At 39.1% G+C, this 22,467-nt stretch overlaps 1 protein-coding gene across 14 annotated transcripts in view; it reads left to right on the top strand.

Moving 5' to 3' along the window:
* Positions 1 to 22,467, top strand: part of mef2cb (myocyte enhancer factor 2cb) — a 92,200-nt gene that overhangs the window by 5,813 nt on the left and 63,920 nt on the right. For 12 of the 14 annotated variants that reach the window (XM_088630668.1, XM_088630663.1, XM_088630658.1 and 9 more), the window contains exon 2: positions 8,235 to 8,377. The gene's annotated coding sequence lies outside the window, so the exon portion shown is untranslated. Of the gene's footprint in view, positions 1 to 8,234; positions 8,378 to 10,361; positions 10,758 to 22,467 lie in introns of those variants that run through there. The other 2 variants (XM_088630652.1, XM_088630654.1) reach the window with 2 other exon arrangements.

Below are 22,467 nucleotides of genomic sequence, written 5' to 3'. Positions count from 1 at the left end.
CCTTTGGCAAAGTTAGTGAGGGGATGGAGGACCTGTACTGTAGTAAACTGCAGCTTAGATAATGCTAAGCTTTTGCTTTGATTGAGGGTAAGGGATGCCAAGGCTGAAAGAGCTCAAAGTTACAGCACTTGTGGTTTTACCTTTCTTTTAAGATGCTCCCTTTATTTTGGCAAAGTCTTTGCAACATAAGCAACTACAGTACATGCTATACATTCTTATTTAACCTATCCAGCGAGGAGCTGAAGAATGCAATAAAATATGAGAGCATGCTGTTATGCCTTGTTATAAAACTCTTTTTCTTCATTCTGCTGTTTAAGTGACAAGTAATAACTTTCTAAATAGGAAATAACTCCATTTTATGAGGTTTGCTGTAAACGCAGGCGTGCTTATATTTATGAGACCTTCAGAATGCTGTATCCTTATTGATGTAACAAAAACACGACAGAAGGCAAACACACAGAACTTTACTTCTGTGCCCAAATGCTTGTTATTTTGGCATTTAATGCCATGCCAGTGCCAACAGGTCATTTGTTCGCTGCCACTCAAAATTTACCGCCTCTTTGGGACTTCAGGAAAAACTGGTTGGCACCTTCATTTTGGAAAGAGAAAAAGTGAAAAAGTGTAATGTTGGCACCTTTATTTCACTGGCTCCATAAAAAGGGCTAAAACAATGAAGTTATTGTACATATTTCACCATGCCGCAAGTGAATTATTTTCTGACCTTTAAAAGAAAAAAAAATCATTAGAAGGCCGCCCCAAAATACAATCTGTGCTACAGGAAGAAAAAAAACTGTTAAATAATAATGACAGAAAGTGAACTTTTTAACCAAATAGATCTATGGAAACCGCATTTCACTGTTTTCCTCAGACAGGACAAAGTGCATTTCTTATCACGTTTGCAGCACTCCTAGAACTTGAAACATAAAAGTTTTTTAACTCTAATTTTCAACATATCAGTTTGAAGTAACAGAATTCATAGAATATAAATGTTACCACACATTTGATGTCAAGGAGTTTATAAATTAAATGAGGAAAGAGGAAAATATAGTGCATTGCAAGCTTCATTGACTTGTCCTCATAACAAATTAAATTAACTACATTTAAGTCATTCAGCCTAACAAGCAAAAATGCCATCTCAGTATTAACGACAGTGATAACCTTTTTCCCCCAGGAGCCAAAGGACTAAGGGAAACATGAAAAAGGAAGGTACCTTGAACAAAACTAACACAACCAGAATCTCATGACACTTCATAGGTAAAGCCACCACAGTGACAAAGCTTTTTTTACGAAAAATGATTTATAATCAGAAAAACTTTCAACTCCTTTAGTATGTGGGTGCGTTTACTTCCACACTATTGACCACAAATCCAACTGGCCAGGGCCACATTTATGTGAAAGCAACAAGTTTCCAAACCATCTCACAGGTTTCTCGTGACGTAGGACACTATTTACACCATGAATCACAACAAATCCAGGCAGTGGTTCACAAGACAGCAGCATTGTACAAGTGAAAACATGTGTGACTATACCCACAGGTCCGCACGCGAAAACATCTGATGGCAAAGCATTCTGTTGGTCTTTTCGCAGACCAATCCGCTGGCGGAAACAAATATTTTTGAATTTGAATACCACTGATAGAGTTACACAGATACGTAAGTTCTGACATTTCAGAAATGCATACTACTGTACTGAGATACCTACCTACAGTACTATGTCCTTACTGGTTTTCACTGTTATACAGTAAATTCACAGTGTGTACAGGCTTGGAGAGGAAAAGCACAGAGAGTGGCACAGAAAAAGAAAAGTTCAGTCATGCAGGGTGTAGTCTGGCTATGCAGTCCAAATGCAGCTGCTGTGCTCCATTGCCAGGACAGATAATGAAACAGAAGCTGCACGGACAACAAAGGAAAACATGTTACACTCCTTCTGCTTCATCTATAATGGATCCGTTTATAGCCAAAGAACATGCAGGTTCCCACATCTAATTCTGCTCCATTCAAGGAAATCCAGGTTGCTGCTGTAGATGCTGTTAGTCCCCCTGCCCAGAGTTTCTGAACTGAGGCCCCTTGAATGTCCCACATTGTACTATAGGAGGCGCTGTCCTTCAGCTGAGATATTAAAGCATGCTCCTGACTACTCAGACATTAAAGACCCTATGGCACAGCTCTCAGAGTTGGTAAATTCCAATGTGGCCGTGTACAGTCCGCCCTCCCTAAGTTTCAGCCTTATTCACATCTCCACCTGATCTGTTGTTGGCAAATCCTGGCCAATATGCTTCACCCAGATGGGTGTTGCCCTTAAATGAAGTGAAGTGCAACCTCTCCTTTATGTAAAGTACTTTTTCAGATGAGCAGTCCTATATACAGTACATGCAAGGAAGTATAATGTGACAAAATTCAGACAAGAGGGGCTTTCAGGTTTACCTTTAATATACTCTGTGGTGAAAGGTAGTTAGTTTTGTAAGTCAAAATCTTTAAATGTGTCCTGTATTACATTCAGTTAAAGTTCTACGCTGCCCGAGTTTGATTTGGATAACTCTCCACCCTAGTGAGCCTTCTGAAAAAGATTCATATCTAAATATATTACAGGGGGCTAGTGACAGAGTGGATGACCTAGCTGACAGAAATAGCATCTTCTGTCTTCCACATGTGTCTGAAGTAACAACAACAGTCTGAAATTGACCATTTTTAGTTGGTAAACTCCATTACCCACAGGACACCAACTTAAAATCTAAAAAAATATCTTTCAGTGCATGTTGTTTTATAAAGCAGCTAGCAGGGATTGTACCTGTACGGTGAAACTCACTTTATCTAATTATTTGTCTTTGGTTTCCTTTTCCTAATGAAGATAATGTCAGCCCATTGCTATCAGTGGAGTTGCGTGAAGGAATGAACGTTCGAATTTTCAAAATGTGTGCACTTGACAATTAATTAATTGACTGGCTGATTTCCAATGTACAATTAATTATTTCCATTAATTACTTTCCTTGATTGGTCCTGTATTAGGAGACTGCACTTTCCTAAGAGTGGAATGACTTGCTCTCATGTTTATTGTTACTGCCGAATATGACCTGAGTGAACTACAGTATAAAAGCTAGAATTCATTGCTTCCTTATCAGTAAAAAGTGAGAGAAGTACTGCTTTGTACAAAGAAAGTCCTTGTATCAGGCTTGCAGAGTTTCACCACAGAATACTGTCACAGTTTTGAAAATGTTTTACAGTTTTAGATTTGTGATATGTTCGGCTGGCTGGGCTTGGAGTATTAGGTACAGTGATTGATCATCCCTTTACATGTACTGTATGCTGATCTTGGGCAACGTTTGCACAACTAGTCTTACTGTTACATATTGTAGGAACTGGCCAATTAAGGTGATGGAGACCACCTAAAAGAACTGTGACCTCAGTGCCTAGTTCGTGATTAGTCCAAAATCTAATGTAACAAGACTGAAAATACATAAAGTGAATCAGCTTCATACAATATGTGAATAACAGGTATAAATGTGGTTTTTAAATGCAATGTTTTTTTTCTCTTCCTTTCTTGTCTATTTACTTTTTTTTATAATAAACAGTTTCCGTCCAAAAATAACATGACAATACTGAATATTATTTGGATTTGTCCTATCTTAACGACGTACCATAACATTAACAGCATATCTACTTTATCGCTTACAAATATTTATTTTTGCATCAAGTCAGAAGGCCGGAACAAATTATTGGTCTCATGCATTACATTGCATGTGTAGGCATAATCATTTTCTTGGGGGAAAAATCTTATTATTTCCTACTTCATTTGTCACCGTGTTCTGTGGAGTGGTAGCACGACACTCCAGAACATTTGTGTGCAAGTGTATAAGGCGATAATTATACATCTCTGAACTGCTTGTGTGTGGAAACATCATGGTCCAGTAGTGAGGAAGGGGAGATTTCAGAGGACAAGAAGAATGTCTTTGAGGATGGTATTTATTTAGGTGAAACAAATGAAAGCTTGCTATCCTGAAAGGTGACAGCTATCATGCAGCACGTTAACTCGCAAAAGCCTGCAGCCGTCTGTAGTGGAGATACTTTCTGTCTGTGTCTGCCAGACTGACATGTTTGATAAAAACTCCCCCATTTCCTAGGAGTCAACTCAAGTCAAAGAAAATGTGTAACTGAAGCCGTGCACAAACACCTCAGGGAGCAGAAATTTGAACAACACCACGGAAGACTCTAAAAAGGATTTCCTATACTGAGCATATTTTAAAATACTTACCTGTACAGGAAATCTCCAGAGTAGCCTCAATGCTTGACAACATTATCATCTCTGACAACCAAATGGTATTTTCATGTGAAGAATACTCAGAAAGCCTTAAAAACAGCTGCCAGACTTCAAATTTGACAGAAAAAAAGTTAGTTTATCCTTTTTTATGGAAAGCAGGCCGAGCCTTTTTTACAAACAAATAATATTGACTCATATTACTAATGTGTACAACAGTCTTACATTATAGGACAAGCTTATAACTGTATAGTTTTATGTAGAAATCCAGATTTTGATTTGAAAGCATTTTTAACTCTGTACTTTGATTTAAAACTGCAATGTATATAACATCCTTGACAATATCCTAAGATATTTTCCCAAAAAAGATGTAGGTTATCCAGATTGTCCTCTGATGGAGTATGTCTTTGTGTGCTGTAGAAATTACACCTCCTGACAAGAGTATCTCACTATGCTGATGAACTGAAAGTCGTTCTAATTGTATCTGATATATACATTGCTATATAGTATTCTGCAAATTAAAATTAAAACACTGCATTTAAATTTGTTAAGCTCTCACATGCTGATGATTAATTTACATACCCATCATAAACATTAATTCAGATCTAAATACACAGCTTGATATTTGTCAGAAGTGACCTGTGGGTCATTGTCCTCTTAGAGCATGAGATCTTGACACATTATCTCCAGTCCTGACAGATAAAAATATGACAGACTAAAGTCCTGTAACATTTTTATCAAGGTCATGTCAACTTTGTAACACTGACCAGCTTCAAAAGACTGACATTTGTGGTTATGTTCTTTACTGTTGTTATTTTAGATTAGCCATTTGAATGGTATATTCAAGTAATCAATTAAATTAGGCAACACAAATTGCCTAATTTGATGCATTTCCTTGATTTTTAGATAGAAGCAATTGATGAAGCCCTAGAATCTTACAATCGATATATTATAAGATTATAATATTATGTATTGTGGAATGACTGATCCCATACTGCAGAAGACATTTCATGTGTAGAAGATATTTCAGAGGTACAGGAAAAAACTATGTTCTTGATTCAGAAAGATACTGTATCTATCTAAGACAGCTATCAGCTGGAAGTAAGAACATAATTCAACACATCTTTTGAGTAAGGAAGGTGTAGTTATGGACCTAGAGTCATTAAAAATACAATAAACTTGATTAGTTCCAAAACTCATTTGTTGCGTTTTTAAGCCTATACTGTATGTCTCCATAGTCTTGAAATGAGGTCAGCAGTAGTGCTCAAATCTCCTCAGGTTAAAAGGGAGAAACAGAATTCTGCAATTGCTCTATCATACATAGTCATGAGACTGGATGTTATGCACATATATTCTGTGTCATGTGTTTATTTGAAATAATGCTAATCATTAAACAAATGCTTTATAACTATTAGCAACTAGCTTGCTAATATGTGTACTTCTAATTAAGCATATTTGCTAAGAAACTGGCAGTCTATATAAACCTTTCTAAACTGAAAGTCTTGTTATTTTTTTACTTACATTGATTCCAGATAATAATTAAAACACTCACCAGATGAACATACAAATGCTTCACTACTAAAATAAGGCTTGATCAGCTTTTCCACATGAAGATAAATGGCAGGTAAAGAACAGATCAGCTTCCTTAATTTAAAAAAAAACCCTAGGATCATCATCATAAATAGCACAGATTTGATCACAAGTCTTTAAAATGAAATACACTAATGACATGAATTAAAAAAAATAATCCGGGAACAACACTTGTCTGTTTCATTAGGGTCATTACATTGGTAATTAGGACATTTGCCTTATATGTTTGTGAAGGCAGATTTCTAATTTCTCATAAGTTAGTCAACCTATCTGTATGAGCAGATTTATCCTTTTTCATCCTTTATCCTTTTATCCTTGCTCTGATTTCCAGAATATTTCAAAGTTAGATTCAAATTACTGGTACTCAGCTTTAAGGGCATGAAATTGTTTGGATCCTGAAAAAAAAATATGAACAGGTAGCCCCCTCCAACACCTACAAGTTTTCTGAACTCTGGCCATTTCCAGTCCTCTGTACGAGACTCTGAACTCTCGAAGGCCATGGTGTATTGAACTTTCCGCTCTGTCACTTTCAGTCCCTGTCTTTAAGCTCAGATCAGATTCGAATCAGTCTGTGACTGCCCACAGCACTGCACATCTTTTCTAGCTCCCCTCCCTCCACCCCAGCTGCACCTTTGCAGCAGCTCCCTGCTTCATTCCTCATGAGGGCAGTTGATTTCCTCAGCCAGGCAACTTAATACCAAAGCATTAAGTTCTCTGTCTAAGGTCATTTTTTTCATTTCATCATACTTAGAATTTGACCGAACTACTGAAAAGACGTTCCACACATAGCATTCTGGGTAAGGATGAAAAACTACTGCAAAACAAAGGATTTCATCAACTAATGCTCATTCCCAGGAAACTGAGGGAAATATCATAATTCCTTTTTTTCTGTTTTGAACAAATTCTTGAACCATCATTTAAGAATCATAAAATGAAAAACAGTAGGAAGATTAAGAGTGGTTAACATCACTTTCAATCTGACTTATGTTATCATGTTCCAGGTTGTCAAGTTTTCAGTTGCCTAAAGCTAAAATTTGTAAATATGTTACTCACTTTCTCATGAAAGGGAGTTGTAAGTACTGCATCAAAACAATGATAAATGGAACATTATTGCTGTTGAGATTTTAGCCTTGCCAGTCATGGAAAACAAAACAAGCAGATCATTACAAAAGAGCCAGCATTCAGATAAATAATGTAGAAGACTTGTTAAAGATTCAGAAGAGTAACCAGTTACACCAATGGGCCTTGCTGGCTTAAAATGTCTGTTTCGGAAGGAAATAATAAGATTGTGTTATTATACGTAGGTTTCCATGCACGGAATTTCTTTTTCTATTAATCTATTTTGGCTTACAACTATGAAAGGGAAATTTAAAAAGTACTCTTGACATGAGCAGTATTCTTCATTCACAACCTTTGCCATAATAGGTGGCAAACAGGGAGAAAATGGTAAGACACACCTAAAAGAAAGTCCAGCCCAGAATTTGTGCAGCAGTAAAATACAAGTAACCTTGATGCTTAGAGATGTGAGCAGTCCAACAACAATAACCTCATCAGTCTGACACTGCTTTCTCAATATTTTAGGCAGGGGTCAGACAAACATACAGTAGATGTTCATTACCTTCCCAGCTGATCAGGTGTTGTGTCTGTTCAAATGCTCTTAATAATTTTCACTCAACTCTTTTCAGAGTACTCGCACTATGGGGCTGCTGTTTCCCAGACCTTCCGGTGATCAGACTAGTCCCGCCATCCCTCAACTTTTTAGTGTACTGTATAGGTGTATTACAGCTTTGCATTCTTGCCTTGCTAACTCTCAGGAAATGGCAATGGGCCTGACCTGCTCATCCCTGCTGCAGCTGCTGCCTTTGCAGCTGCCGCTGCCGAAACTCCACCTTGTCGCTGCTTTTCTCTGGGAACTGCTGAAGAAAAGGAGTGGTGCCCTTCCAGCCCTGCCTGGGCTGGCGCCGTGACTCAGACTCCACACTGCCTTCTCTCCGGCCGGTGGAGCTGTCTGGTACTGCTGGCTGCTGCTCAACAGCCACTGGTGCCAGAACGGTGCCTCCCCAGCCACTGCTGGGACGAGCAGTGGCAGTGGACTGAACCGGGCCAGACTTCTTACAGTACGATTACTGCCTTCCAGACACCTTTGTGCTCAGAAAGGGACTGACAGCTGCCTGCTGAATTAATGTGCCTCTCCAGAGACCCAGGTCCAATACCATGTGCTTCCCATACTAACATTAAGCACCAATATAACCACACAGAATTGGATCCCGTTTATTGGTGAATTGGATTATTGGCAATTGGTTGTTACTGCTGATTTCTTTATTGGAAAGAGAAACACTGCATGTGAAAAAATGCCTTTCTTTTACTGATTTTTCTTTCTCTCTGTTTCTCAGGTGCCAAATAACCGAAGCTGAGCTGAAGCCTGAAAAAGAAAGGAAGTCGTTTCTCATGAATCACTGAAACACTGGACGCAAGAGGGAAAGATCTGAAGTGGAGGCCTTGGCAGTGGGAGACGCGCATGTGGTGGGTCAGTAAGGTGTGTCTCTATGCCAAGCTGTGGCAGTAGACAGCCATGCTCTCCATCAAAAGACCATGCGGAGGAGAACAACGCATTTGACCCAAAGAGTAGTGTATTCTGTCAAGTTCTGCAGCATCACTGAGCTGTTTTTCTAGACTTTCACTTCTACTTTAAAATTACGAGGCACCACATTTCTCAAACAGTTGCTCAGGAGGTCTGCAGGCCAACCACGTCACTGAAGCTGCTCCTGTGGCATCAGGATGTGGACCTGAGGGTTGGGGATCAGTCAACTAGCAGCAATCAATCAAACAGTGGGGCCATGTGGCCGCCTCTCGTTTGTCATTCTGCTTATAGTCTTATTTTCTAGAAGTAATTGAGCAATCAGGCTTCCTGTGTGACCCTCAGCCCCTATTTTACTTGTACTGGGCACATTTTGCATTGCGCCTTCTATAGTTTGCACAATCTGGGGATTGTGATCCGTTCATTCTAGCAGTGTGCGAGTGTAATGAATCGGTTGCAAAGCTCACAATAAGCACATATTATTCGGGACCATCAATAAAGTCTGATGAAGGCAGTTAAACAGGGACTCTTTTATAAGACGGTAAAAAATGATTTTTTAAATACAGTCTTTATCAGTGACTGCCTAAGAGGTTCTGTATTGGACATGATAGTAAATGACTGAATCAAGGATTCAAAATGGTGACATCCGATCCGAGGAGATATGGAAGGTTTTTGTTACAGTTTACATTGTACTTCTGTGTCTTGCAGATCGCCCTGATTAATTAACTGGTTTCGTTTTTAATTTTCCAACTGTGAAGCTCTGTAGACGCATCGGCCACACTGACAGATTAATATTGCATAGGACCCACGTTTCATAAAAAAAAAAACTTTATGGCATTCAACTACGGCAGATGGACTGAGCGATAAAACGGGATTTGGCAGCCACGAGAAAATAGTTGGGTTTCAATTATTTCTCTATTTATATTTCTATTATAGCGAGCTAAAGTGAAATTACAGTTTGGTTATTTAAAAAAAAACTGTAAAGCGACTAAATGTTTAAAAACACATTATACTTAATTGAGCGGGTGCGAAGCAGGTACACTGGGAGAGAAAAAAAAAGTGATCAAACCAAATCGTTGTTGGAACATCCAGACAATCTCGGTTATTCTTATCGGGGAGAGTACTTGAGAGGGTATTCTGTTCCTAAATTACGTCGTTAGTGGATAACGCTGTTGGCAATTTCCTTATTTCTCCCGTCGATGTCAAGCCTTATCGGGAGTGATAGTTGAGTCCTGTGTTGATGCAACCCAGGAGGCAGAGAAAAGTCCCCCGATTTGACGCGGCGCGGATGCCTTGCGAGAGCGTGTGCCGACGCGCTACAGACCCCTACTGTCTCCAGTCCTCTTCCAGATTCCGCTGGGACCCGATAAAGTTACAGTGCCACCACCAAGGCTGACCGGCGCTCCCACACATCGCCGGGCTCTTTTCCGAGATCCACACACACCAACAACAACAACAACAACAAAAAAAACCCACGCCGTTGTGCTGTGCGGTGTTTTATTCTTTATGATCTACCTTCATAATTGCCTTGTTTTTTAACAGGTCAGCCGGATAAGTCCACTACAGGTCGGGCAGTTAGTTTAGATGTGAACTCGGTGAACTAAAGAGGAACTAATCCGACTGACCTGTACTAAACGGATTACATATATGGCAAATTATACAATGAACGCACAATGCTCAAATGCCTACCCGGGGAATATAGGTTAAGAATATCATTGTGCGGTGCATATAGTATTTTAATGGTTGGGGCCAACTACAGAGCGCTCTTAGTCTGCTGCTCATAGCGCCCGAATATTATATACGTTACTTCTGATTGTCTGCCGGCTTTATCAGCTCGGCTGTGACAAAAAGGCATTTAGTGCAATGCTTCTTTCATTAAAATACTTGGGAGATGTGATCCCGCCCCTTTTCAAGAGTGAAACTGATTATTTCACCCCGCAGTGGAACAGGGTGAGGGAGAGACTCGGTTAGGATTGTGGGAGAGGAAAGGAGCACAGATCTCAACATCATCATCATCACCAGGCATTCCTCTTAATCCTTCCTTCTCCAGATACAGCCGGGGAACGAAACACGCGCGCTCCCCTTTTTCCTTAAGACACTGTCATTTCCTCATCGCTTCATGCCAGACCAGAGACCGGCTAGTTTTTTGTTATCATTTCAGAGCTACTTTTCACGTTGTTCACTTGAGTTGTGTTTCTGCTGTGCTGGATTAAGAGAGTTTTTGTGAGCTCCCGGCGTAGGGGAGAAGGCTTTAACGCTGTTATCAGCTGGAGGAGACAAGCGAAGAGATCGCCTTCTGTACGCAGACTCTTGCCGAACTGGTTACATGCACCACAAAGTAAGTATTAAGCTGTAACTGTGTCATCTTCAGTTTTCCGTAGCGCTTAGTGAAATGAGAACGCGATTTGGTCGATATGAAAGAGTTTGGTTTACAGCTGCGATGTCATTTTGACACCACCGGCGAAGTTCTGCGCGATTCTAGCCGTGCTTCTTCGGCGAAAGTTGTAAATAGCCTTTTGAGACGTTTATCTTAAATGCTCCATCTCTCTTTGACAATTAGAACTTTATTTAATTAGTACGCCACGCACCACAAATAGCCCTTTTGTGCGTCTAAAACGGGAATCGGGGTCTGACTCGTGGTTTTGTTTGTATTTTACAACTGCGTTGACCTTGCAGTACTGTAGTTGGCTACCACGGTTTTAAAACATTTAGGCGTCTGCATTAAAAACGGAAAATATATGCCATTTGTGTTTTTACCCGCCGTTATTTTCATTCTTTTACAAACCTTAGTATTTTTTTATTACCAAATTTACCAGGGGGGGAAAAAGTAGTATCGTACTGTATATACCTACAGTACAAGTCGTGGAGTTTCAACTGCGTTTTTATTTTGCGTTGTTTCCTCCTGAAGCACATTAAAAACTTGTGTTCTGCCGGACGGTTCAGTCATACATTTGTAACAATATATAATTTCTGAGAAATTTAAAACCCATTATCATCATCATCATCATCTTCTTTTTATGGGTTCATATACACATTTTATTCAGATATTTTAAACAGACAGATCTTGTTAGCGGTACTACAAAGGCACACTTAACATCCACGTTCCTCCGACAGCGATTTACAAAAGTTGTTATTTTTGGGTTTGCCTTTTTAATAAGGCCCGCGCACCCACACTTTGGCATTTATGTCAATTTACTTGGTCAGGTCCTCATTATTTTTCTTCTTATTCCAAAGTGAAACGCCTCTGCCGCTGTGTGTATAAGATGTTGCACGAGACAAACTGGGTAGATAATGTTTCAAGTGCAGCCCTTTTTTAAGAGCAGGTAATCATATTAAACTGCTTTGATGCACAAATACCAGGACTCGGGAGAGCTGAACAGGATTGGGCAGGGTGCCAGTGTTTTACTGTAGGTCTGTGGAGAATTACCTTGGCAAACGAAGCCTTTCGACATCATGAACTTGATGGTGGATTTAATGATAGCAATTTAAAGAACTAAAGTTACTCTGTTTTCTTACTTGCATTAAATGGGAAACTAGGTGGCCAGTACTTCGAGTTGTGCCCAGGCAGAAAAGTGACCAGTTATGTTGTTGTTGGCACTCTGTGCTGGGTATTGTGGTTGCAGAGTAAAGATGTTTATACGGACTATAATAACTGTAATCCCTGGAGGTTTGGCAAAAGCCATCGAATTCTAAGCACCTGTGAACCATTGCTACCCTCTGAGATCTATCCAGCTCTACTACTGATTATATAAACTACTGGACTATAAAATATCATGTCTAGTCCTTTTTTTCCTCCTTCTTACTCATTTTTGGTCTTGCAAATCTCTAAAAACAAAAACTGGCCCCTCAGATATTTTTTATCAAAAATTACACCTGCAAAACAAACAAAAAATAGTTGGGGAGCTCCATTCTTTTACTCCGTATTGAGATCTATTTATGTGTTCCTGATTTTTGTCAGCTAAAAATGTGAGGGGTTTGACCGACTAAAGCATGCTTTCTAAATAAATACTTTGATACCACCACAGCACCGCTTCTAAAGTATAATTTTTAATATTTTAGAATACCTTAAAAATCTGTCAAATATCCATCGGCAGATTGTTTCTAAATCAGGCAATTAAGAATTGACTAAAAAAGTTTACTAAGATTTTGGTCTGGAAACTGAATTTAGTGAACATACAGACATTTTAGAAGATAATTTAAGACATTTATTTATACTTGATTTGCAGACATTTCAGAAACAAAGTAGCTATGCTGTATTTTATTTTATGCTTGTTGTTAATTGATCTTAAATTACCTTCCATCAATATGGAGGTGTTTGTTGAATCTAGTCCTAGCAAAGACAGGGCACGTTCGAGACGAGTATAATTCATGGTTTGAAAAAATGGCACGATTTGTGCAATTTTGATGTTAAAACTTGCGTGTAGATCTGATTTATTAGTCAGGATCAAATGAGCACAACAGATTACTGATCTCTGGTTTTCAACTTTGGGGCCCGTGAGTTATGTGGAGTACCGAAAGCTGCAGAAGCTTAAACTTTTCTTCTGATATCAGTGTGGCTTTCCTCCCAAGAAGGAAAAAAAGAAGTGCCGAAAATTCCACGTTGTTTAGCCCAACAGTTGCCTGTTGCTCCTGAAGGATTTATGGTAATCTCCTTAGATTTGAGGTGAATGCACTAAGCGTGGACTGTCAATTACACAGGAGTCTACAGTTAAGCACTTTAATCTCAGAGTCACACCGACTGCAGCACGCAGCTTTTTTTGTTCTCTGGACCTGTCACCTTTGGGAAATCACTGGATCTTATAGCCGATTCACAAAACCAATAGTGACAACAGAGTCTTATGTGCCTTACAAAAGAGGGATTAGGTGCTTCACGTGCCTTTCTGATTGGCTGAAGACTTGAGCGGATTGCAGGAGCAGGGCATGGCACTCTCTGGGCTCAATTGATTTTTATAAAAGGAGGCAGTATCCCTGCCTCTTCCACAATATCAAGTGTAACCCGAAACCGGTGCCCTCATTAAAAGAGTATGTCGCTGTCTTTTAGTTTCTGTGTCTTGTATTTGTCAATGAGAATGCTAGCACAAAACAAAAAGAAGTTCAAGCAAACATTTGCAAAGGTTTTGTACAGATTGGTGAAAGTGAAAGTCTTTGAAAAGTGCCCCAGCATTCTGGCAGTGAAAGAAATTTGTGGCAGTTTTCCTATACATTGAAGCCTGGCATTAAAGTTTGAGATTCTAACAGTGTTGTGGGGTAGAACCAAATTCAGTCTTTGACCTAACATTTCTTAAACATCTTCATAATCCGGAGACTTAATTCAAGCCCGCCTGACTTTTGAAGCTTTGTTTTTAAATTAGGTGCTGTAAAACAAAACTAAAAAGGAGAAGGAAACTCTTTATAAAGATATATGAATGGTTCTATATATATGATTTATTTGTGAAGTGTTACAAGTCATAGACGGTTTTGTTATGTGAATATCTAAGTGCAGCTAGTAAAAACAATTGCAGTAATCAATTCAAATATATTTTATGTGTTATCTATGTGAACATTAAAGTGGGTTTCTTGGTCGTAACTGTGAAATACTGAAACCAATCTGTAATTTTACTGAATCTGCATTGCTTTCATTAGCCGATAGAAATTCTTGGAGATTAGGTGTGTGTGAGTAAATAGCGTTCTTAAGCTTTTGCAGTTTTTGTTTTTCCATTAAATTTCTTAGAAATAATATTCAATTTACCTCACAAAATAGTTATAATAATATTCTGTTTAATGCGCTAATATTACAATTAATTATACTTGTTCAACATGCAGTGGTGTGCTTATTTTATTGGTGAGTTTTAAAATACCCTATTTTATTTTCCATGTTTAAATTACTTTCTTCTCCATAGAAACAGCATGTTTCTTATTCTGCGGTGGTTTGTGTATATTTTTGACAGTAATAGCTGTTTTTGAGGGTTGTGCATGCAGAGGCAATCTTGCTTTTCCCTGCTCGTGAAGTTAATTTTAATTTATCTGTCCCGTTTGAATTGTACAGCAACATTTTACAACACACATGAAAACTGTCCCTCACAGCTTGCCCAGATGAAAACAATTATATTTTTGCTGAAGATAGCTCAGTAGTCCTCTCGTTTAGTTGAAACAGCTTTGTAGGCAGGTGTTACTCTTGCTACTGTTAATATGAAGGCAGTCTTGTACAGGACCTTTATTGTTGTACTAACAGATGCACAAAGACCACCATAAAGGAGCTATGAATAAAGGACAATCATCTGTTGCATTATTACGTTTCTTATAATAACAACGAGTACAATAAGTGCTGACAAAGCCTTCAAGCATTCGTCAGTTTTTTTGTTTCAATGATCATTTTTCCTCATGTTGTTTTGGAACTGCAGCACAAAGGTCTTGTTTAATTTCAGACCTTTTGTTTAGGAAAGGTGAAAACTGTGGAAAAATTATTGTAAAAATAGCTGAAATATCTTCTCCGACTGTTCTTTTCATATTTTATGTTTTTAATGCACAGTTCAAACAGAACGACTCCCTCTGTATTTAATAATTAGTGCTGATGTTCTGTAAGTTTTATTCCGCTGATAACTGGAGGAGGATCTGTGTGCTGTAGTCACCAGGGCATTAAAGAAGGCGGCAGAATATTTGTCTTTGATCTTTAATTGCAATTGTGTAAGAATGTTACTCTCTTTGCATTAACTGCTGGTTGTGTTTGAAACCGTTGTATTTGTGTAAGTGGTCTTTTCTCCTTTTGTCTCAGAAAGGAGAAGGACGTAAAAAAGAAGGAGAACATACAGCAGTCTGCCGGGTTTCATTGAAAGGACCAGCGTCATGCATCTTGGAAACTCAATCAAGCAGAGATAGTTTCGATTCAGAATTGACAGGGCAAGCAGCAGGGCCAGCTCTGTCCTTGTGCAGTTTAAATGTGTTGATTTTACTCAGAATGTGAGAACTGATGTGTTACAAATGGTTGGAAAAGGTGAACAAGCCTGTTGTCAGATTTGATCTTTAGGCCAGGCTGAGTTGTTGGGTGGTCTAGAGAGAAAGACCTTTTGGCTAGTCACCATTAGTTTATATCATCAGCTGTGGCTGCGCCAATAGACACCAGAAACTGGAGCATCTGGATGAGAATGTAACGTTGATTTCCTGACTTGGTTGTCTGAAGCGAGGGTGCAGAAGAGAAAAAGATGATGATTGAAAGGGCAGGAAAAAATAAAAATGTCTACGATTTTCTGTTGGTAAGAGGGAGCCTTGCAGAATCCACGGAAAAGAACGGACCAAAATTGTATATTTTGCATTCATTTTTCTTTCTTAGAATTGCTCTTTGTCGAGATGTAATAACCAAAAAAATATATATATTTTCTTGGTGCTCTGAAGGCCGGTCTTTTGCCATTGTTTGCTGGCTGCTCTTAATGTGCCTGCTTAATTATATTTAATACAGATTTTTATTTTTCAGAAACCCTTTGAGAATTCAATATTGATTTGGTCTCAGTGAGTCCAAAATATTTGTTACCAGTGCAGTCTTTGGTATGAACCATAACAGAACATCAAATACTGATAATTGCTACCATTTTCTTTTAAAGTATGTGTCAAGCACTACTTCTGATTTGCTCTGTTATTAGAGCACTGCTAAATACCCCGGCATTAAAATATTATTAATAGCATATTTGTCTTTTTATGTTTATGTTTCACATTTAACTCTATGTAAACTCACAGACGGAACGTCTGTAATGTGATAAAACACACAGTGACTGACCTGTATCTTTCTGGTGTGGTAAGGAATGGATTTACTGATGTTGTTACGAATGGGTTTTTGTGGCATTACTGGACTTTGCCCAAAACTGAAATAGTTTCCAGTAAATGTAATTTATCTTTGTCAGTGCCGCAAAATAGCCAATTCACTCTGTAACATCCTTCAGTAAGACAGCTGTAAACAGAGAAGCTTTTATACAAATGTTGCACGTAAAATTAATCTGAAATTCCCTTTAAAAATGTGCATTAAATGGGATATTTTTAGCAGATCCTGTGTTCACAATGGAGCAGACTAGGAATAATGTAATACTCTCGATCTCATCTAGACCAAAGGAAGGGACAATCCATATGATATTTTTGACAATTTACATCGTCTACTTTTGGAAAAGTTGAACTCTAAAGGCTGTTTCTCCTTTGGCCTTTTCTAAATTATTTCAACTGTGGAATGCAGGAAAAGAAAAAATGAAGCATTGTTTATTTTGTAAAGAAATACTTTTTATTTTGAATATCGGGGAATCTAAAAACATGCAGCCGAACAATTGTCGTCACGTTGTGTCCCAACAGGAAGTGTTGTCAGACGCGTTCAGCCTGAAGTTTCTGGGAATCCTGTGCTGCTCTCTGTCCCTCCTTCAGTACATGAACAGTGTCCTGCTTCAGTCCACAGACGCATTTGTTTTCGTTGTCATCTGTCCTGTTTCCAGCAGATGTACACAATCTGTTCTGCTGTCACTAACAGGGTTTGGTTTGTGAAAAGAATGTGTCAGAAAATGCCGCTGTGGTCACTCTCCCAGCCCTCGTTTAAGTGTGACGGAGAGTGTGATCGGTGGGCTAGTTTTATCTGTACTCCAGGACCAGGGGCTCTTAACCCCTGAGGGCTTTCTAGGAAAATGTTTAAAAGTCCATCTTAATTAAATTCTTTCTTTTCAGCCTGATAGTCCTGCTGTTGAGCGAGAATGCATGTTCTAATTTAGTTCATTTCCAGAATTAGTCAGGTTTACTTCAGTAGATCAGACAGCTGTAAGACTGGGAAGCAGCTTGTGTCCAAGTTAAAACGTGTACTTGTGCAGTGGCACCGAAAAACAAAATGGCAGTGAAACCTTAAATTCCAGACGTCTTAAACCTTTCCCTTTTTCCAGACGATTTGCCTTTTATGAAGCATAAGCCATATTTTAAGCATTGGTCTATGCTTCAAAGCTGTCTCTTGTTTTATGTCAGTGAAATGTTTCATCAAACTTGTCACAGGTAAGATATTAAATGTTCAATTGGCATTTAAAATGATTGTACAGTACCTTATGGTAGATTAGCCAAAGAAATAGCACATGTATTATGTGTACGTTTTAGATAAATATATATTTTGGGTTTGTAGTACTACTGCATTGGTAACACTGAAATAGCTTTGGTGTAGCTTTATTGTGACCTAATGTAAACCTGAGAATTGATGCAGCACTTAACAATACAGTAAGTCTAAGCAATGCCTGATATTCAGTGTTCATATTTAAAATCCGTAGACAGCCAGTTGTGATTTTAACAGAAAGGAAATGACATCTATCCTTTTCTCTGCACAATGACTGTAATTTGAGTTTTGTCCTTTCTCTTTCTGAAAAAACAACATGCAAAGAAAAAAAAATCAAAGAGTCAAGGCAGTCATAAAACATTGAAGGTTGCTATTAAGTAGCTGAAAAACAAAAGGAAATTGACATTGTGCTTTTGTGTGTTGTGAAATATGGAGAATTATGGATATGTGGGTTTTTGCTTTGCTGTGGATTCCTTTAGCACACAAAATATCCCATGCATATAAAGAGAAGTCTGAGAAGGACAATATTGAATTGGAGTGGCCTATTAAAGAACTTTTTAACCGTTCCAGTACAATATGGTGTTTACACTGGTGCATGTCATCTGCTATAGTAGTCCTTCTAAAATGCAGCCAGCGATGCCATTAATTCTTCAGCTTTACCGCAGTAAAGAAACGAAAGAGGAGAAAGCAAAACAAATTTGCTGCACCATATTACATGTATAATTAATGAAATCCGCACTATATTTGAAACTTCAAACCCACATCGCACTTCAAGGTTGACTGATGCTTTTATTGGGCCTGGTGGACAAACGCCGTGGAAAGATGAATAACCTTGCACGAGTCTCAGCCTAACCACTGGTAATACAGCATGAGCTTCAGCGCTGTGCACGAGATGAGAGACCTTAAATGCATATGCTTCAGTAACACGCCATCGTTAAGACACAAATTGGCTCCTATCCCATACTTCCTAAATAGTGCTCCTACAGAAATAGCCCAGCCATGAGACTGACTTTTTGTGTGTGTGTGTGAATCATATACTGTTGTTGTTTGGGGTAAAAAGTTCATTATTTTATTTTTGGAAGCCCGCTCCATTGACACTGATATTATAAATAGAAGAGGAAGCATGGTGAGTTGTATGGATACCTGCGCCGATTCCGGCGGTTTTTCAGTAATTCCTGTGTTATTGTGCGCCGTCACTCATGAGGAGCAACAGTAAGCTCCCGCTTGCAGGTATACAACAGCATGAACTGTGTGACAAAATCTTTATTTTAATATAGAATAGAAAAAAGGAATAGAGCTAAAAGGAGTTAATGTACCTGTTGAGTTGTAGCACAGTAATAGTCTAATCTCTTATTTAGTATATTAAACTGGAGAAAATATTTGTTGTAGTAAAGTAGTAATAGTAATTATAAGATTTTCCATATACAGTCTTAATCAATTTATGTAAATATGGAGCATAAGTGTCTGTTCATATTTCCATGAATATATCAACAACTTGGCATGTTTAATGAAATGACCTCTAAACTTTTACTACTTGGAGTCTTACAGTTATTCTTCTAGGCAGGCTGGTGAAATGTGCAGGACAGTTGTGGAGTGTCTTTCATAATGCATACATCAGAATAATCAAACTCGGGTTCTGCAGCAGCAATTTCAAACTCAGCTCGTAGCCACCCACAGCAGTGCACCAACCTGCATGAGACGCGTGAGACTAAACTGGACAAAGCTGGATAAAACGTGCCCAGCTTTATGTAACACATTAAAAAAAAAGTTCAGATATTTAGCTCTTATAGTGGAGTGGGGATGGGTAGAGTATAGCAAGAACTGACCGGTTAGCTTGGAAGGAAAAATACAAAGCTGAAATACTTCAAGTAGCCTTCCTCAAACCTCTTGATACTGAAACAGTGTGATCTGGTGTATCTTTTTTTTCTTTAACGTTTAATTTTTTTAGAATGAAGCAGATCCACTGAATATATTTTCAAAAATCTGCCTAGGAAGTAAAGGTCTTCATGCAGTTGTTAAAAAAGCATTAAGCAGCTGCAGCTCTTGCTTAAATCTGAAGGTGATAGCTGCAGTCTTTGCTGTATTTGCTTTGCTCCTTATCTTTATTAGTGGAGCAGTACAAGCCTAGACCTTGAGAGCTGTGTAAAGCTAGTTCAAGTGATGTAACTGAAACATTCATTGGTAGCCAGGCTGAATGTGTTAGTTTGTGCGGCGGCTACATTAACATAACCGTTTTTCTACTGTGAAATGGGATGAGGGGTTGTGATTGATATGATCTGTTTTATCTCTTGAGTTTTTTTTCGTGCCCGTGTAATGCCGCAGTTGTGTTGTTCACACGAAGAAGGTTCTGTCTTCTTTAAAAAGACACACGCCATCGCGCACAGACAGATTACGGGTTTGTCTGACTAAAAATACAGACGGCAGAGTTTACCATTGCAGGCTTATGTATATAACTCCTATAGAGAGGAATCTTTTTGATGTCGTGGACGCCTTGCGTTACTGTCTTGGTTTCACAAGCAGAGCTTGTTCTAAGCAGGTTATTGGTTCAAGAAAGTCACAAGAATTTCTAAAAGCAAGGGTGGCTTATGTCTGTATTAGGTATAGCAACTGTTATATACTTTTCTTTGAAGGTGGAGTAATGCCAGTGTGCTGCATGTTTGCACCCTTGGTCTTATCAAGTTTTTTGTCGACAGTGGAAATATGGTAGGAACAGAACTAACCGTGGAATTCAAAGGCAAGTCCTGTGCTTAAAAAACACTTCAGCACAAATTGGACATTTCAGGACTGGAAATGTCCGACAGTCCCGTCTGCTGTGCTGCATTGCTCTACAAGTGGTATTTTTATATTTTCATTTAATTAACGACTTTGAGTGGGAAAACAAAATTGCCTTCAGAAGCAGTTTCTTCACTTGTTTTTCCTTTCTTGCTGAACATAGGCTACACATCTCTGCTTCTGTTTTCTTTTCACACTTCAAGCAGGATGTAAGCCAAAGCCAGTGGCCTTAATGCATCCTCTCTTTATAGCGAGGATGTCCCGAGGTGAGAACTACTACATAATGGTAGGCTGAGCCAGTGAAGAAGACTGTGTTGTGTTTAAGAGTGTCGGGCACGAACTCTTAAGAATCTTCGAAGATGTTAACATTTCTGAATAAATCCTGTCAGGGGCACCAATCCTTACGTCTTGACCGCCAAAGGTCGAATTCAGCGCCTTCTGATGTACAACCCAAATAGTGTCTCCTGTACGAGTTATTTCCAGGGGACCCGGAAACAGCTTTAGATGTCGGTATGCTGCTCTACCAGGTCTTGAAATGGGAAATGAGACTGTTGTAGTGACGCCACCTTCTGCGGCCTCTCTAGAGTATTGAAGCTTTCACGAGTGAGGAATCCAGTTCGTTAAACGGGTTTGGTTCTCTCCTTGGGCCTTACCAGTTGAGCTTATCGGGTGGTACAAAGACTTGAATCTGTGCGCCGGCAGCTTGTGCCATTTGGGTCTCTTGGTTTATTGTTGTAAACCAGTATTAACCTTGAGCTGCCTCTCAGAACTGGAGGAAATACACTTTTCTGCCAGGCATCAGAATTACTCAGCATTCTCTCTTTAGGAATCTAGGGCCCTTTCTGATTATAAAATTAGTTTCTCTCTTTTTGTTTTTGGTGCTGAATGTCATAGTGCCAATTTGCTACGCTATTAACTGGTGAAAACGTTTGGTGTGTTTTTGACTGTAACCTACTTCTTGGTCTTGGTTCATAAAACAAACAAAAAATACGGTAACTGGTATTCCTTTGTATGGCAGTGAACTATAATTTTGCTTTCTAGTCACATGAAATGATCTGGCTAAATGATCTGCAGCCATTCATTGACTGCTTCTCTGTGTCGGGTGTGCAGTTCCCTGAAGTGATGGCTGCCAGTGAGATTGGAATGCCTTTGCCAGTGTCAGGCTCAGCTGGTGGAGAGGGCTTGTCTCACAGCGGGGGACGGACAGACTGGGAGAGAGACCTACAGTGGTCATTCTCCTCCGCTGGCCAGGCTCCGTGGGCGGCTCCTCGTTCTGCCTTTGTCGCGCGTCGCCCCCGACTACCGCCGCGTGAAAGGGGGTCTTTTCCCTTTGAAATCAACCTGTCGCTCTGCATTCATTATAGTGCCCTTCGTGCCAAGTTGACACAGAGAACTTTACAGCAGTGTCTTCAGCAGGCGTTTCATATGCAGGTATAGGAGACCACTGGGCATGAAGGAGAGAGCATCACAAACTCCGAAAGGGCAAGAATTAATCTCTGACTGGTCCTATAGACTTTACCACTGACCTTTCAAATGAGCTATAGCCCCTCCCGATCATGTAATAATGTGATGGGTCTGAGTTTGGAGAGCTGGGTGTTTGCTTGCTTTCAAAACGTACCTTTTTGAGGTACAGTATGAGCGTTTTAAAATTTTTGCTGACATATTTAATTTGGGATGCAGTGCTTATTCTTGCTGTTGTTGTTAGTGTGCTGGCTTGAGACACCGATCTCCCTTTGTGTACGTAGGCATTTAAGAAATATCGATCGTGTTCAAAGTGACCAGGGTGCTCAGTGAAAATTCTGGTACTTTAATTTACACTGAATTAATTTGTTAGTCATTTTTCTATTACGATATGAGCAATTTAATGTACTGTACTTCATTTCACATATAAAACATCATAGTCTTATTAACTAGGGCATCCTAGCAAGAAAAGCAAAGTGTTTAAATGTTGCTGGTGGTTCAGATATAGCTATCTTGCTTACTGGTGTTATAAGTGAAATGAAGAGAGGAGTACTCTACACACGGATTTATGCATACTTAATTTGATCAGCCTGTCAGTTCCAAATGGCCTTTTTTTTGCAGTATGTGCCTCTTCTATTCTTCAAAATGCTGGCACGTAGGATTTTGATGACCCAGTTTTAAGTCGTGGAAAGAAAACAGCCCAAAACTGAACACAGCAAATATTATCGGTCGAAAGTAACCGATTTTCTTTTTTTTCTCGTAACGTTCTTCTCCCACA

This window comes from Lepisosteus platostomus, chromosome 4 (genome assembly GCF_059453375.1).
Source record: "Lepisosteus platostomus isolate fLepPlt1 chromosome 4, fLepPlt1.hap1, whole genome shotgun sequence".
Lineage (NCBI taxonomy): Eukaryota > Metazoa > Chordata > Actinopteri > Semionotiformes > Lepisosteidae > Lepisosteus > Lepisosteus platostomus.
This window is presented reverse-complemented; position numbering and strand designations above follow the sequence as displayed.